At 53.6% G+C, this 6,498-nt stretch overlaps 2 non-coding genes across 2 annotated transcripts; both read right to left on the reverse strand.

Annotated features, from left to right (window-relative positions):
* Nucleotides 1–862: 862 nt before the first annotated feature.
* Nucleotides 863–936, reverse strand: trnat-ugu (transfer RNA threonine (anticodon UGU)). The gene has a single exon. It is a non-coding gene; the product is annotated as a tRNA-Thr (tRNA).
* Nucleotides 937–3,922: 2,986 nt separating this feature from the next.
* Nucleotides 3,923–3,997, reverse strand: trnat-ugu (transfer RNA threonine (anticodon UGU)). Its single transcript has one exon. It is a non-coding gene; the product is annotated as a tRNA-Thr (tRNA).
* Nucleotides 3,998–6,498: the final 2,501 nt, after the last annotated feature.

The raw sequence follows: 6,498 nt of genomic DNA on the forward strand, positions 1-6,498 counted from the left end.
TTGAAGAGAGAGCGGCAGGGGAGAGAGAGGGAGGACAGGAAAAGAGAGGTGAAGGGGAGAGAGGGGGAAGGAGTGAGAGAGAGAGGAGGAGGGGAGAGAAAGGAGGATAACCTGAAAGGAATGGGCAAAGAGAGAGATAGGAGGGAGGGAAACGAGTGGGAGAAATGAGAGACGGGTATTTAAATACTAACATTAGGCCCCAGTGAGATTTGAACTCACGACCCACTGCTCTAACCCCTGAGCGATGGAGCCACCTGCTCTGGGAAAAACGGGAAGCAGCAGGAAAGAGAGGGGAAGGGAAAAGAGAGAGCAGAAGGAGTGAGAGAGGGGGGGAAGGGGAAAGAGAGAGGGGGAGGAGTGAGAGAGAGGGGAGGGGGAGAGAGAGGGGTAAGGGGAGACAGCGAGGAAGAGAGGGAATCGGGAAAGAGAGGGAGGGGATGGAGAGAGTGAGGGAAAGGAGTGAGTGAGGGAAGGAGAGAGGGGAATGAGTGAGAGACGAGGAAAGCGAGATAGTGGGAAAGTGAGATAGGGGTAAAAAGATGTAGAGCGGGTCATGATGGGTGTTAGAAATGTAAATCTGTAAATACCTTGTGTAACCACCAGAGGGCTCATCCCCTGAAGTCCCAAGTGATCCCACAATCCCTTGGGAGCACCTGTACTTAAGGTGGCCTCACAGGCTGCAGAGGCACTCTGGAGACCTGTAAAAAAAAAAGACTAAGGTCACACTTTGCTTTGAGCCCGCAGTATCTGGTCAGACTCTTTATTCATATACAACAACTGGCGACGAGATACGAACCCAACGATGCAAAGGAGAGCGGGGGAATCTGAAAGGAAAGATTTAAATATTAAACTAACTTTGAGTAGGCCCACAGTGAGATTTGAACTCACGACCCCTGGTTTACAAGACCAGTGCTCTAACGCCTGAGCTATGGAGCCACCTGCTGTGAGGAAGACAGGGGAAGGAGCAGGAAAGAGAGGGGAAGGAAGACAGCAAGGCAGAGAGAGGGGAAGGGAAGAGCGAGAGTGGAAGGAGTGAGAGAGAGGGTAAGGGGAGAGAGAGGTGGAGGAACGGGAAAGAGTGGTGAAGGAGTGAGAGAGAGAGGGAAGGGTATATTAGGAGGAAGAGAGAGGTGCAGGGGAGAGAGAGAGGGACACGGAAAGAGAGGTGAAGGGAAGAGAGGGGGAAGGAGTGAGAAAGAGTGAAGAAGAGGAGGGAGCAGAAGGGGAGTGAGACAGGGGGAGGGGAGAGAAGTGAAGGGGGAGGGAAGAGAAGGGAAGGAGTGAGAGAGAGGGGGAAGGGGAGACAGGGAGGGGAAGGGGAGAGAGAGAAGTGGGGAGAATGTAGAAGGGGGAGAGAGAAGGAAAGGAGTAGGAAAGAGGAAAGAGAGAGGGGAAGGGGAAAGAGAGGGAGGGGAAGGGGAGAGAAATGGGGAAGGGAAAGAGAGGGGAAGGGGAGAGAGAGGGAGAAAGGAAGAATATGAAAAGAAAGGGAAAGGCGAGAGAGAGGACGGAGGGAAGCGAGAGTGAGAGAGAGTAGGGGAAGGGAAGAGAGATGTCAAGGGGAGAGAGGGCGAAGGAGTGAGAGAGAGAAAGGGGGAAAGGGGGAAGGCAGAGAGGGGGAGAACCTGAACGAAAAGGGAAAAGAGTGGGAGGAATGAGAGACAGGCATTTAGGTCCCAGTAAGCTTTGAACCCACGACCCGTTGTTTGACAAGACCAGTGCTCTAACCCCTGAGCTATGGTGCCACTTACTCTCGGCAAGACAGGGGAAGAAGCAGGAAAGAGAGGGGAAGGGAAAAGAGCGAGTGGAAGGAGTGAGAGAGAGGGGGAAGGGGAGAGAGAGTGGATGGAGAGAGAGGGAAGGTGAGACAGGGAGGAAGAGAGAGGGGTATGAGAGAGAGAGGGAGGGGAAGGGGAGAGAGAGGGGAAGAAGTGAGAGAGAGAAGAAAGGAAAAGAGAGGGGGAGGGGGAGAGAGAGAGGGGAAGGGGAGAGAGAGGGAAGGAGTGAGGAAAGAATGAAAGTAGAGAGGGGGAAGGAGAGAGGGTGAGGCGAGGGAGGGGGAAGGGGGGAGAGGGGAATGAGTGAGTGACGGGGAAAAAAGATGTAGAACGGGTTATGATGGGGAAGGGAGAGAGAGATTTGGAAGCGGAGAGAGAATGTAAGAGAGATGAGAAGAGGAGAGGGGAAAGGGTGTGAGGGGAGCCTGTTGTTCCAGGGTCGGTCTCAGAGCTGTTTAATATTTATAATTAAAGCCCTTGTTAATTTAAATAATGAACTAATTTTGAGTAGGCCCCCGTGAGATTTGACCTCACAGCCCCTAGTTTATTAGACCAGTGCTATAACCTCTGAGCTATGGAGCCACCTGCGCTGGGAAAAACAAGGGAAGGAGCAGGAAAGAGAGGGGAAGGGGAAAGAGAGAGTGGAAGGAGTGAGAGAGCGATGGAAGGGGAAAGAGAGGGAGAGGAAGGAGTGAGAGAGAGGGGAGAAGGGGAGAGACGGGAATGGAAGAAAGTTGGGAAAGAGAGAGGGAGGAGCGGGAAACAGAGGGGAAGGGAAAATAGAGTGGAAGGAGTGAGAGAGAGGGAAGGGGAGACAGCGAGGAAGAGAAGGGGGTGGGGAAAGAGAGGAAGGGGATGGAGAGAGAGAGTGTGGAAGGGAGGGAGAGAGAGTGGAAGGAGTGGGAGAGAGGGGGAGGGGAGAGAGCGGAAGAGGAGAGAAAGGGGAAGGAGTGAGAGAGAGGGGAAGGGGAGAGAGTGGGGAAGGAGTTAGAGAGACGGAAGGGGAGACAGCGAGGAAGAGAAGGAGGTGGGGAAAGAGAGGAAGGGGATGGAGAGAGAGTGTTGATGGGAGGGAGAGAGAGTGGAAGGAGTGGGAGAGTGGGGAAGGGGAGAGAGCGGGAGGGGAGAGAAAGGGGAAGGAGTGAGAGAGAGGAGACAAGATGAAAGAGAGAGGGGAAGGAGTGAGAGAGAGGGGACAAGGGGAAAGAGAGAGGGGAAGGAGTGAGAGACAGGGAAGGGGAGACAGCGAGGAAGAGAAGGAGGTGGGAAAAGAAAGGAAGGGGAAGGGAATGGGGAGATTGGGTTGAAGAGAGAGCGGCAGGGGAGAGAGAGGGAGGACAGGAAAAGAGAGGTTAAGGGGAGAGAGGGGGAAGGAGTGAGAGAGAGAGGAGGAGGGGAGAGAAAGGAGGATAACCTGAAAGGAATGGGCAAAGAGAGAGATAGGAGGGAGGGAAACGAGTGGGAGAAATGAGAGACGGGTATTTAAATACTAACATTAGGCCCCAGTGAGATTTGAACTCACGACCCACTGCTCTAACCCCTGAGCGATGGAGCCACCTGCTCTGGGAAAAACGGGAAGTAGCAGGAAAGAGAGGAGAAGGGAAAAGAGAGAGCAGAAGGAGTGAGAGAGGGGGGGAAGGGGAAAGAGAGAGGGGGAGGAGTGAGAGAGAGGGGAGGGGGAAAGAGAGGGGTAAGGGGAGACAGCGGGAAAGAGAGGGAGGGGATGGAGAGAGTGAGGGAAAGGAGTGAGTGAGGGAAGGAGAGAGGGGAATGAGTGAGAGACGAGGAAAGCGAGATAGTGGGAAAGTGAGATAGGGGTAAAAAGATGTAGAGCAGGTCATGATGGGTGTTAGAAATGTAAATCTGTAAATACCTTGTGTAACCACCAGAGGGCTCATCCCCTGAAGTCCCAAGTGATCCCACAATCCCTTGGGAGCACCTGTACTTAAGGTGGCCTCACAGGCTGCAGAGGCACTCTGGAGACCTGTAAAAAAAAAGACTAAGGTCACACTTTGCTTTGAGCCCGCAGTATCTGGTCAGACTCTTTATTCATATACAACAACTGGCGACGAGATACGAACCCAACGATGCAAAGGAGAGGGAGAATCTGAAAGGAAAGATTTAAATATTAAACTAACTTTGAGTAGGCCCACAGTGAGATTTGAACTCACGACCCCTGGTTTACAAGACCAGTGCTCTAACGCCTGAGCTATGGACCCACCTACTGTGAGGAAGACAGGGGAAGGAGCAGGAAAGAGAGGGGAAGGAAGACAGCAAGGCAGAGAGAGGGGAAGGGAAGAGCGAGAGTGGAAGGAGTGAGAGAGAGGGGAAGGGGAGAGAGAGGTGGAGGAACGGGAAAGAGTGGTGAAGGAGTGAGAGAGAGAGGGAAGGGTATATTAGGAGGAAGAGAGAGGTGCAGGGGAGAGAGAGAGGGACACGGAAAGAGAGGTGAAGGGAAGAGAGGGGGAAGGAGTGAGAAAGAGTGAAGAAGAGGAGGGAGCAGAAGGGGAGTGAGACAGGGGGAGGGGAGAGAAGTGAAGGGGAAGGGAAGAGAAGGGAAGGAGTGAGAGAGAGGGGCAAGGGGAGACAGGGAGGGGAAGGGGAGAGAGAGAGGTGGGGAGAATGTAGAAGGGGGAGAGAGAAGGGAAGGAGTAGGAAAGAGGAAAGAGAGAGGGGAAGGGGAAAGAGAGGGAGGGGAAGGGGAGAGAGATGGGGAAGGGAAAGAGAGGGGAAGGGGAGAGAGAGGGAGAAAGGAAGAATATGAAAAGAAAGGGAAAGGCGAGAGAGAGGACGGAGGGAAGCGCGAGTGAGAGAGAGTAGGGGAAGGGAAGAGAGATGTCAAGCGGAGAAAGGGCGAAGGAGTGAGAGAGAGAAAGGGGGAAAGGGGGAAGGCAGAGAGGGGGAGAACCTGAACGAAAAGGGAAAAGAGTGGGAGGAATGAGAGACAGGCATTTAGGTCCCAGTAAGCTTTGAACCCACGCCCCGTTGTTTGACAAGACCAGTGCTCTAACCCCTGAGCTATGGTGCCACTTACTCTCGGTAAGACAGGGGAAGAAGCAGGAAAGAGAGGGGAAGGGAAAAGAGCGAGTGGAAGGAGTGAGAGAGAGGGGGAAGGGGAGAGAGAGAGGATGGAGAGAGAGGGAAGGTGAGACAGGGAGGAAGAGAGAGGGCTATGAGAGAGAGAGGGAGGGGAAGGGGAGAGAGGGGGAAGAAGTGAGAGAGAGAAGAAAGGAAAAGAGAGGGGGAGGGGGAGAGAGAGAGGGGAAGGGGAGAGAAAGGGAAGGAGTGAGGAAAGAATGAAAGTAGAGAGGGGGAAGGAGAGAGGGTGAGGCGAGGGAGGGGGAAGGAGTGAGTGACGGGGAAAAAAGATGTAGAACGGGTTATGATGGGGAAGGGAGAGAGAGATTTGGAAGCGGAGAGAGAATGTAAGAGAGACGAGAAGGGAAAGGGTGTGAGGGGAGCCTGTTGTTCCAGGGTCGGTCTCAGAGCTGTTTAATATTTATAATTAAAGCCGTTGTTAATTTAAATAATGAACTAATTTTGAGTAGGCCCCCGTGAGATTTGACCTCACAGCCCCTAGTTTATTAGACCAGTGCTATAACCTCTGAGCTATGGAGCCACCTGCGCTGGGAAAAACAAGGGAAGGAGCAGGAAAGAGAGGGGAAGGGGAAAGAGAGAGTGGAAGGAGTGAGAGAGCGATGGAAGGGGAAAGAGAGGGAGAGGAAGGAGTGAGAGAGAGGGGAGAAGGGGAGAGACGGGAATGGAAGAAAGTTGGGAAAGAGAGAGGGAGGAGCGGGAAACAGAGGGGAAGGGAAAATAGAGTGGAAGGAGTGAGAGAGAGGGAAGGGGAGACAGCGAGGAAGAGAAGGGGGTGGGGAAAGAGAGGAAGGGGATGGAGAGAGAGAGTGTGGAAGGGAGGGAGAGAGAGTGGAAGGAGTGGGAGAGAGGGGGAGGGGAGAGAGCGGAAGAGGAGAGAAAGGGGAAGGAGTGAGAGAGAGGGGGAAGGGGAAGGGGATGGGGAGATTGGGTGGAAGAGAGAGCGGCAGGGGAGAGAGAGGGAGGACAGGAGAAGAGAGGTTCAGGGGAGAGAGGGGGAAGGAGTGAGAGAGAGAGGGGGAGGGGAGAGAGAGGAGGATAACCTGAAAGGAAAGTGCAAAGAGAGAGATAGGAGGGAGGGAAACGAGTGGAAGAAATGAGAGACGGGTATTTAAATACAAACATTAGGCCCCAGTGAGATTTGAACTCACGACCCACTACTCTAACCCCTGAGCGATGGAGCCACCTGCTCTGGGAAAAACGGGAAGGAGCAGGAAAGAGAGGGGAAGGGAAAAGAGAGAGCAGAAGGAGTGAGAGAGGGGGGAAGGGGAAAGAGAGAGGGGGAGGAGTGAGAGAGAGGGGAGGGGGAGAGAGAGAGAGGGGTGAGGGGAGACAGCGAGGAAGAGAGGGAGGTCGTGAAAGAGAGGGAGGGGATGGAGAGAGTGAGGGGAAGGAGTGAGTGAGGGAAGGAGAGAGGGGAATGAGTGAGAGATGGGGAAAGCGAGATAGTGGGAAAGTGAGATAGGGGTAAAAAGATGTAGAGCGGGTCATGATGGGTGTTATATATGTAAATCTGTAAATAACTTGTGTAACCACCAGAGGGCTCATCCCCTGAAGTCCCAAGGGATCCCACAATCCCTTGGGAGCACCTGTACTTAAGGAGGCCTCACAGGCTGGAGAGGCA

The sequence above is a fragment of the Pristiophorus japonicus genome, unplaced genomic scaffold (genome assembly GCF_044704955.1).
Source record: "Pristiophorus japonicus isolate sPriJap1 unplaced genomic scaffold, sPriJap1.hap1 HAP1_SCAFFOLD_579, whole genome shotgun sequence".
NCBI classification, from domain to species: Eukaryota; Metazoa; Chordata; class Chondrichthyes; family Pristiophoridae; genus Pristiophorus; species Pristiophorus japonicus.